Genomic DNA, 9,023 nt, shown 5'->3' on the forward strand with positions numbered 1-9,023 from the left:
GCAACCCGCGCTACTACTAAAGCGTTAGTGGCAGCGCGCTTTTTCTGAGGTCACTACTGCTAATTTTCAAATTGGGCACACTGTTGGTCCTAGTTAGCAGTAGCGGTTGTGTGGGAAGCGCGATGCTGCTAATTTCTTATCAGCAGCGCGTTTTACCACCCGCGCTACTGCTAAGCCAGACCAGCCCACCACCTTTCCCCACCCGTCCTCCCCTCCCCCATCTCCTCTCTTCCCTTTCCCCTACCCCCCACATCCTCCCTCTCTCACTATTCTTCTTCCTCAATACTTCTCCCCCATTACTCTCCCTCTCCTACCTACCACTACTGCTAATTATCAGTAGCGCGTGCGCGCAAAACTAGCTACTGAAACAGAGTTAGCAGTAGCGCGCTCGGAGCAACCCGCCTGCTACAAATATCGACCGACAGTGTCCACCAAACTACATTTAGCAGTAGCGCGTTGTCGCGACCCGCGCTACTACTAAAGCGTTAGTAGCAGCGCGCTTTTTCTGAGGTCACTACTGGTAATTTTCAAATTGGGCACACTGTTGGTCCTAGTTAGCAGTAGCGGTTGTGTGGGAAGGGCGCTGCTCCTAATTTCTTATCAGCAGCGCGTTTTACCACCCACGCTACTGCTAAGCCGGACCAGCCCACTACCTTTCCCCACCCGTCCTCCCTTCTCCCATCCCCTCTCTTCCCTTTCCCCTACCCCCCACATCCTCCCTCTCTCACTCTTCTTCTTCCTCAATACTTCTCCCCCATAACTCTCCCTCTCCTACCTACCTTTCTCTCTCTTCACTACTCCTAGCTAACTACACCACCTCCATTAATGCATCTCTTTCTCTTCTTCCTTCCCCCTCCAGTAGTTGAAGTTGTCTCCTCCCAAATTAGCTAGGTAGGTAGATCTAGCATTTAGTTAAGTGACCTATTTGCCCCCTAACTAGATCTATCTTTGTCAAGAAGAGCTTTGTGTACTTTTGATCTCCCTACATCATCATCTCCATCGTGTGCTCGATCTCGAGATAGAGGTGATTAAAATTTCATGCTTTTGCAAAATGGAAATATGTTTATGTGTGTGTGATATGATAATTGGGAGATATGATGGAAATTGTGTGTGTGGCATGAGTTGACGCCAAATTGTGCTTTTGAGTTGCCTATGTTTTGCCGAAATGTCAATTTATTTCCGTTTCGGCGAACTCCGGGCAAACTCTAATCTATATATGTCCTATTTTTAGGGAAGGTCATGCTGAATTTTTGTTTGACTTTGATGCATGCACGCATTTTTATAATCAATTTGTTTATTATTACCGCGCAGAGTTCACGATGGTCAGTGGAACGATGGTGGACAGGTGGTTGCGGTCGGCGGTGCAAGACATGAAAGAAAATAACCGGACAGAGGTTTTATGCCCGTCTCGAAAATGCAAAGGAATAGTTTGGCTCGACCCCCATGACGATGGTCGTGTCGAAGTGCACCTGCTCATGACTGGTTTCATGGATGGCTATACTCGGTGGATAATTGAAGATGAGGATGACGATGTTGAGGACGTCGATGGGGCAGGCAATGATGACATGGGGCAAGACGAAGAGATGATCAATAATGGCGGCGGTGAAGAGGCCGGACATGGCGAAGGAGAAGGGGCCGGACATGGCGGAGGAGAAGGGGCCAGACATGTAGGCGGAGAGAACGACATGGACTGCACGCAGCAGAGTTCGTCGGTACTAAGTTCAATCATGCGGGACCCTCATGTTCAAGCATTGCTTCGCAAGGAGACGACTACTGAGAGAGCTGCTTCTAGAGAGGAGGCTAAGCTGGAGCAACTGGTGGTAAACTCGAACACTCCATTGTATGATGGTTGCAATCCTGAGGTGACCCGCTTGAGTTTCACTCTCCAACTCCTGAAGATGAAGGCTAAAAACAAATGGACCGACACTAGCCTCGATGAGCATCTCAAGTACCTAAAGGATGTTCTTACCGCGGGGATTCTATGTCCTGCTAGTGTTGATGAGGCCAAGAAGATCGTGTGCCCTCTTGATCTGCCACATGTTAGATACCATGCATGCATCAACGATTGCATAATTTATCGAAAGGAGTACGCAGAAAAAACAAGTTGTCCGGTGTGCAATGCTTCTCGATACAAGAAGGCGGGGAAGAAATGTCCCCAAAAAGTTGTATGGTATTTACCGATCACTGATACGTCTCCGTCGTATCTACTTTTCCGAACACTTTTGCCCTTGTTTTGGACTCTCACTTGTATGATTTGAATGGAACTAACCCGGACTGACGCTGTTTTCGGCAGAATTGCCATGATGTTGTTTTATGTGCAGAAAACAAAAGTTCTCGGAATGACCTGAAACTCCACGGAACATCTTAGAAAAAACAATAAAAAATCCTCGCCAAAGATGAAGACCAGGGGGCCCACACCCTGTCCACGAGGGTGGGAGGTGCCCCCCCCTAGGGTGCGCCCCCTGCTGGCCCTCCGACGCCAACTCCAACTCCATATATTGGCTTTCGGGGGGAAAAAATTAGAGAGAAGAAATCATCGCGTTTTATGATACGGAGCCGCCGCCAAGCCCTAATCTCTCTCGGGAGGGCTGATCTGGAGTCCGTTCGGGGCTCTTGAGAGGGGGATTCATCGCCGTCGTCATCATCAACCATCCTCCATCACCAATTTCATGATGCTCACCGCCGTGCGTGAGTAATTCCATCGTAGGCTTGCTGGACGGTGATGGGTTGGATGAGAATTATCATGTAATTGAGTTAGTTTTGTTAGGGTTTGATCCCTAGTATCCACTATGTTCTGAGATTGATGTTGCTATGACTTTGCTATGCTTAATGCTTGTCACTAGGGCCCGAGTGCCATGATTTCAGATCTGAACCTATTATGTTTTCATGAATATATGTGTGTTCTTGATCCTATCTCGCAAGTCTATAGTCACCTACTATGTGTTATGATCCGCAACCCCTAAGTGACAATAATCGGGACCACTCTCGGTGATGACCATAGTTTGAGGAGTTCATGTATTCACCATGTGCTAATGCTTTGTTCCGGTTCTCTATTAAAAGGAGGCCTTAATATCCCTTAGTTTCCAATAGGACCCCGCTGCCATAGGAGGGTAGGACAAAAGATGTCATGCAAGTTCTTTTCCATAAGCACGTATGAATATTTACGGAATACATGCCTACATTACATTGATGAATTGGAGCTAGTTCTGTGTCACCCTATGTTATGACAGTTACATGACGAACTGCATCTGGCATAATTATGCATCACCAATCCGGTGCCTACATGTTTTCCATATACTGGTTCTCGCTTATCTACTTTTTCCGTTCCTACTGTTACAATCACTACAAAGTACCAAAAACATTACTTTTGCTGTCTTTACTTTTGTTACTGTTACCACCACTATCATATTACTTTGCTACTAAACACTTTGCTATAGATACTAAGTTTCCAGGTGTGGTTGAATTGACAACTCAGCTACTAATACTTGAGAATATTCTTTGGCTCCCCTTGTGTCGAATCAATAAATTTGGGTTGAATACTCTACCCTCGAAAACTGTTGCGATCCCCTATACTTGTGGGTTATCAAGACCTCTTTCTAGCGCCGTTGCCGGGGAGCATAGCTCTATTCTTTGAGTCACTTGGGATTTATATCTGCTGGACACTATGAAGAACTTGAAAGACGATCGAACTACTATTTTGCCCTCAACTACGAGGGGAGGTACGGAACTGCCATCTAGCTCCGCACTAGATTCTCCTTCCATTATAAGTAAACTTGCGACACCTAAACCTGCTACTGCTATGAATTCTGATATGTCGCATGTTATTGATGATGCCACTTCTGCTATGCATGATACTTACGATGAAACTACTTCTATGCTTGATAATACTGTGCCCCTTGGTAAATTTCTTGATGAGCAAATTGCTAGGTCTAGAGAAAGAGAAATTATTGAATCTGAATATGATGATGAGAGTGATGATGAAAATATGCCTGCTATTCCTGAGGGTTATCTTTTTGATGCGGAATCTTCTGCAGCTATTTTTGCTTGCCAGGATAGATACGAACTTAAGTGGTTGCTAGTTAAATGGAGTAAAGAATCTCTTAGAGATAGAATGAGACCCGACCCTGCTTTTGCTACTTCACCTATCTGTGTTCCCGATAAGGATTAAAGCTGAAGGTATTAAAGCTGAAGATGTTAAGAATTTACCTCCTATTGAAGAAATACATGGTCTTAATTTACCGCCTGTTGAAGAAGTATATGATCTCAATTCCTTATTCACTGAAGAACCTCCTGATCCCGATATCCCGACACAGGTAGTAAAGGTAAATTCTCTCTATAGATATGATAAAGCTGAAGTCCCTCCTACTAAAATTGCTAGTCAGTGCTTGGATCAGTTTGATGACTTTATGTTTAAGCAAGATGACTTTAATGCTTATTTTGGTAGACAATTAAAACAGAATACCTTTATGATTAAATGCTTGGGTGATTATATGGCTAATATTAGAGGTGAACTTAAACTTGTTAGCAAACATGCTTCTATGGTTACCACTCAAGTAGAACAAGTACTTAAAGCTCAGAAAGAAGTGCTTGATGAAATGAATAGTAAGAAAAATGATTATGCTGATAGAGTGGCTACTAGAACTGGTAGAATGACTCAGGAACCTTTGTATCATGAAGGCCACCCTAAGAGAATCGAGCTAGATTCTCAGAGAAATAATATTGATGTACCTAGTTCTTCTAAAAGGAAGAAAAAGAAAAATGATAGGACTTTGCAAACTTCTAGTGAACCTATTGCTGAACCGCTTGAGAATCCAAATGATATCTCTATTTCTGATGCTGAAACATAATCAGGTGATGAACATGAACCTAGTGATAATGTTAATGATAATGTTCATGTTGATGCTCAACCTAGTAATGATAATGATGTAGAAGTTGAACCTGTTGTTGATCTTGATAACCCACAATCAAAGAATCAACATTATGATAAAAGAGACGTTGTTGCTAGGAAACATGGTAAAGAAATGGAACCATGGATTCAGAAGCCCATGCCTTTTCCTCCGAAACCATCCAAGAAAAAGGATGATGAGGATTTTGAGCGCTTTGCTGAAATGATTAGACCCATCTTTTTGCGTATGCGATTAACTGATGTGCTCAAAACAAATCCTTATGCTAAGTATATGAAGGATATCATTACTAATAAAAGAAAGATACCAGAAGCTGAAATTTCCACTATGCTTGCCAATTATACTTTTAAGGGTGGAATATCAAAGAAACTTGGAGATCCAGGAGTACCTACTATACCATGCTCCATTAAGAGAAATTATGTTAAAACTGCTTTATGTGATCCTGGAGCCGGTGTCAGTGTTATGCCTCTCTCTTTATATCATAGACTTGACTTGAATAAGTTGACACCTACTGAAATATCTTTGCAAATGGCTGATAAATCAACTGCTACATGTCGGTATTTGTGAGGATGTGCCTGTTGTAGTTGCGAACGTTACTATTTTAACGGACTTTGTTATTCTTGATATTCCCGAGGACGATAGTATGTCTATTATTCTTGGAAGACCTTTCCTTAATACTTTAGGGGCTGTTATTGATTGCAACAAAGGCAATGTCACTTTCCATGTTAATGGCAATGGGCACACGGTACATTTTCTGAGGAAACAACCTCAAGTTTATAGTATCAACTCTATTGGAAAAATTCCATCGATTATATTTGGAGCTTTCGAATTTCCTCTCCCTACTGTCAAGAAAAAGTATGATATTCTTATTGTTGGGGATTTCAATATCCCCGTTGAGGTAACTTAGTGTTATTCGAAATTTCTCTGGTTTCGTGATTATTCGGAATGAGTTTGTTAACAAGACTTGATCAACCTTGTTAGTGGGTTCATTTTGATGATCACGAGATGGATGAAACTAGAAGCACAACCTTCTGTACCCTCTTTATATTTTCTGTTATTTAGTAGAAATAAAGTAAAATAGTATTTTCTGTCTGGTTCCAGACGTATCCGTGCAATATAAAAATATCCCGAAAATAAAAGTCCTAAAAATGCCATGCCAACTTAATATGATTTTTTTGGGAATATTTGAGGATTTACTGGGCAAAAATTACCGCGGGGGGAGCTGCCACCTGGCCACGAGGGTGGAGGGCGCGCCCTACCCCCTGGGCATGCCCCCTGCCTCGTGGGCCCATGGTGGCCCTCCTCCACTTATCCCTGCACCCATCTTCTTCCTCTGCCTCACACAAACACGAAAAACCAACTCAAGCACGAGTTCCAGCCCCTGTTGCTGTGATTTTCGATCTCCTTGCTCAAATCACCTCTCGCAAATCTGCTTGGGGAGATTGTTCCTTGGTATGTGACTCCTCCATTGGTCCAATTAGTTTTTGTTCTAGTGCTTTATTCATTGCAAATTTGTGCTGCATAGGTGACCATGTTCTTGAGCTTGCATGTCAAATTTATATGGTTCCAAGTAGTTCTAATGCTTGATATAGGCTCTAGGCACTTATGGGAGTTGTTGCTATCAATTTTATTGAAGTTGGTTCACTTTTATTTGAAGTTACTAAAAATTTCAGATTACTTCAGAAAATAATGAAGAGACTTTTAAGGGGCTCGTCGAGCCGAAGCTCTAAGGAAAAACAAAAGGAAGAAGAGCAGAAGCCCAAATTTAATTTGCCTCGCACCGCGGAGGTCCGGCCATGTGAATGGCCTTCCGATGACTTCTTGAGGAGAGCCGGGATTTATGAAGATTTCGATTTATTGATTGAGAATGCTGGACTCACCGACTTCCTCCGTGACCAACGCCATCAGTATCTCTTACTCACAAATACTTTTGTGCAAAACTTCTACTTTTTCCCTAAGAAATCACCTCCAACAGTAGAGTTTCATTTATATGACGTTGTTAAAGAGATGGCATTAGCTGAATTTTGCGAGGTTTGCAAAATACCCTTTGAGGGCACCTTGGATGAACCACACCATAACAAAGTAGAAGCTTTTGTTAACACTATCATTGTGGGAGAAACCAGGAAGGTTTCTGATGCAAGGATTACTAGCATACATTTTCCTGTTTTACGCTACTTTGCCTTATTTGCTAGTCGTTGCTTGATTGGACGCGGGAACTGTGGAAACCTTAGTGTTCCTGATATTATTATTTTGTTCCATGGTTTATACCACAATAACTCTGTCAGTATGGGTGGAATTGTTGCTAGACGGTTAAGTCTGAACCGTACTAAGGGCCCTATCTTTGGAGGCATTTATGCTTCGCGCTTAGCTGGATATTTTGAAATACCTATTAGGCATGAGGAGAAAGAAGAAACATCGTTGCCCCGTGCTTATTTAGATTATAAGAGTATGCTAGCGCATGACTTTCTTGTTAAGAGTCGTGAAGGGGAGATCAAATATAAATTATACTTTGATAAACATCACCCTGAGACTATTACTTTGCCTGCTCCCTCTTTGTTTAACTTGTCTACAGGTCCTCACATCATTACGTGGGCAGCCGTTCAATCCTATCATAATCCTACACCAGCCCCGGAACCGGAGCCACAAGATGATCCTCCACGACTGTTTGTTTATTCTTGGGATCCAGAGGAGGTTGCCAGCCAGTGGCAATCAGAGTCTTCTTCATCGCAGTATGACCCCAGCTTCACCTACGGGTATCCGCCAGGCTATCACTGGCAATAGACCAACTTAGGCCAAAAGCCTAAGCTTGGGGGAGTACGTATTTCTCACCGACATTACATTCATGTTCAAACACACTCATTGCTAGATGTCGGTGCTCATACTCTTTCACTGTAATATCCATGTTAGTTTAATTTTATTTTTCTTGCTTTCTTTTTGTGTGTTTAATAAACCTTAAGAAAAAAACCAAAAAAATAGTAGTAGTTTATTTCTTTGTTGTAGTAATTAAAAAGAAAACCAAAAATATTTCCCGTTCTTCATTTGCTTGTTGGGAGCTTTCCCGTGTAAATAGTTTTTATTTCTTTTCTTTTCTTTGGGGGTCAGTAGGAGAAGACCATGTTTAAATTGTTGAAGTGGCTCTTATATGCATCATTGTTTATTTAACTTAGAGCCCATATTACTTGTCTTCTTTCTTGAGTTGAATGCTTGCATATTCCAGCTTAGTCCAATGCACGTGCACTTTTATTATTATACACATCGTTCGGTTGTGCAAGTGAAAGGCAATAATGATGATATATGATGGACTTAGTGGGATGAGAAAAGTTGGTATGAACTCGACCTCTCTTGTTATTGTAAATATGATGATTCATCGTTCCTGAACCAGCTATTATGAAGTAAACATATTTGCAATGACATTTAGAGATTATAGTTACTTGTGCCATGCTTGATTAGCTATGAGTTATAATGGTTTAGCTTGCATGCCAACGTGCTATTAGAATGATTATGATGTGGTATGATGGGATGGTATCCTCCTTTAAATGAATTGAGTGACTAGACTTGGACCATGTTCACACATGTAGTTGAATCAAATCAACATAGCCTTCATGATATTTATGTTCATGGTAGACTATATCCTACTCATGCTTGTATTCGGTGTAAACTAATTTTAATGCATGTTTACGACTGTTGTCGCTCTCTCAGTTGGTCGCTTCCCAGTCTTTTGCTAGCCTTCACCTGTACTAAGCGGGAATACTGCTTGTGCATCCGAACTCCTAAAACCCCAAATTTGTTCCATATGAGTCCACTATACCTACCTATATGCGGTATTTACCTGTCGTTCCAAGTAAATTTTTATGTGCCAAACTCTAAACCTTCAAATAAACATTCTGTTTTGCATGCTCGAATAGCTCATATGTCAACTAGAGCTGCCCTTATCTTCCGTGTTAGGCGGGTTATTCTCAAGAGGAGTGGACTCCGCTCCTCATTCACGAGAAAATGGCTGGTCACCGGGATGCCGAGTCCCATGCTTTATGCAAACTAAATCAAAATAATTGCAAACAAAACTCCCCTGGGACCCATTGAATGTTGGAGGCACTTGTTGTTTCGAGCAAGCCATGGATT

The sequence above is a fragment of the Triticum dicoccoides genome, chromosome 7B, assembly GCF_002162155.2.
Source record: "Triticum dicoccoides isolate Atlit2015 ecotype Zavitan chromosome 7B, WEW_v2.0, whole genome shotgun sequence".
Classification (NCBI taxonomy): Eukaryota; Viridiplantae; Streptophyta; class Magnoliopsida; order Poales; family Poaceae; genus Triticum; species Triticum dicoccoides.